General features: G+C 43.7%; 1 protein-coding gene across 1 annotated transcript in view; it reads left to right on the forward strand.

The window, feature by feature from the left end:
* Positions 1–570: 570 nt before the first annotated feature.
* The window catches only part of BVES (blood vessel epicardial substance), a 37,505-nt gene continuing 36,932 nt past the window's right edge, over positions 571–1,143 (forward strand). The window contains exon 1 of the mRNA XM_018553519.1: positions 571–592. The gene's annotated coding sequence lies outside the window, so the exon portion shown is untranslated. The remainder of the gene's footprint in view (positions 593–1,143) is intronic.

The raw sequence follows: 1,143 nt of genomic DNA on the forward strand, positions 1-1,143 counted from the left end.
CCCCCCCCTCCGTCTACAGTCCCACCTCACAAAGACCTGACGTCCAGTATTGGATAAGAAAAATCAGGAGTGATCTGAAAGTCCACTGTGGACCAGAGTAGTTCAGGGGTGCAGGAGGCCCAATAAAACCACATCCTACAAAATTTGTCTTGTGTTCCCTTACCCAAGGAAGTAAGGTCCTCCATACGCCGTTTCTCATTTACTTTGTGCAACCAAAGGGCAATAGATGGGGCACGGGGCTGTTTCCATGTATCAGAGATACAGCTTCTAGCCGCATTAATCAAATGTGGGCTGTTTCCATGTATCCGAGATACAGCTTCTAGCTGCATTAATCAAATGTGGGAGGACAGACATTTTTTGATTATTAATGTGTTTCAAATGTAACATTTTTATCGAGCAGCTTAACTTCAATATTCTGGATCTCATTTGTGTGTTTGACATCATTCTGATAAAACGCTTAGATCGCAGTAGTGGCTTGTCTAATGGATGCATTCTATTCTGCAGGGACTGTGGATAAAATACATTTACAAGTTTAGAGAGTGCAATGTCTCCATGCCACAGATGACCTTGAGTGTTGTAGGTGTTTTCCAGGGTAAAAGCCGCTGGTCTACTGAGCCTAGAGTAATGTAAATAAATTGTAGAAACCATGTATCTACATCTTTTATCTAGCTTTTATCAATTTAATAGCTCACAACTGTGATTGGTTGCAAAGGTCTGATTGACATGACTAGGTAGTACTTGTTTAAAGTAAATCCTAGACGTTTTTAATCTTAATGCATTCTCTACATTGAGGTAAAAAACGCCCAGTATCTTTCCATGCCCCCTGTCCCCAAACACTTATCTATGGTCCCTTGTCACCTCCACCGGGTTCAGGAAGATCTGTGCTGTTCCCCAAACTTCTGGGTTGTGCAGGAGGGTACTAAGGGCAGTGGAGCGATAGGCTTTTTGCTGCCAACAAACTGGTGGGAGGAGAGGGGTGTAAGGGAGCGGGGGTGTAGTTTGCCAAATGCTGTATGTGTCTATGGGCGGACATGCACGGGTATCTCTTCAGCAGCCATTTAGCTAAAGGATACACCAGCAAACATGCAGGGGGACAGGGGTTTACAAAGTAGACACCCTAAGGTGATACTGATATTTTGAACA

The sequence above is a fragment of the Nanorana parkeri genome, unplaced genomic scaffold, assembly GCF_000935625.1.
Source record: "Nanorana parkeri isolate BGI_ZX_2015 unplaced genomic scaffold, ASM93562v1 scaffold123, whole genome shotgun sequence".
Classification (NCBI taxonomy): Eukaryota; Metazoa; Chordata; class Amphibia; order Anura; family Dicroglossidae; genus Nanorana; species Nanorana parkeri.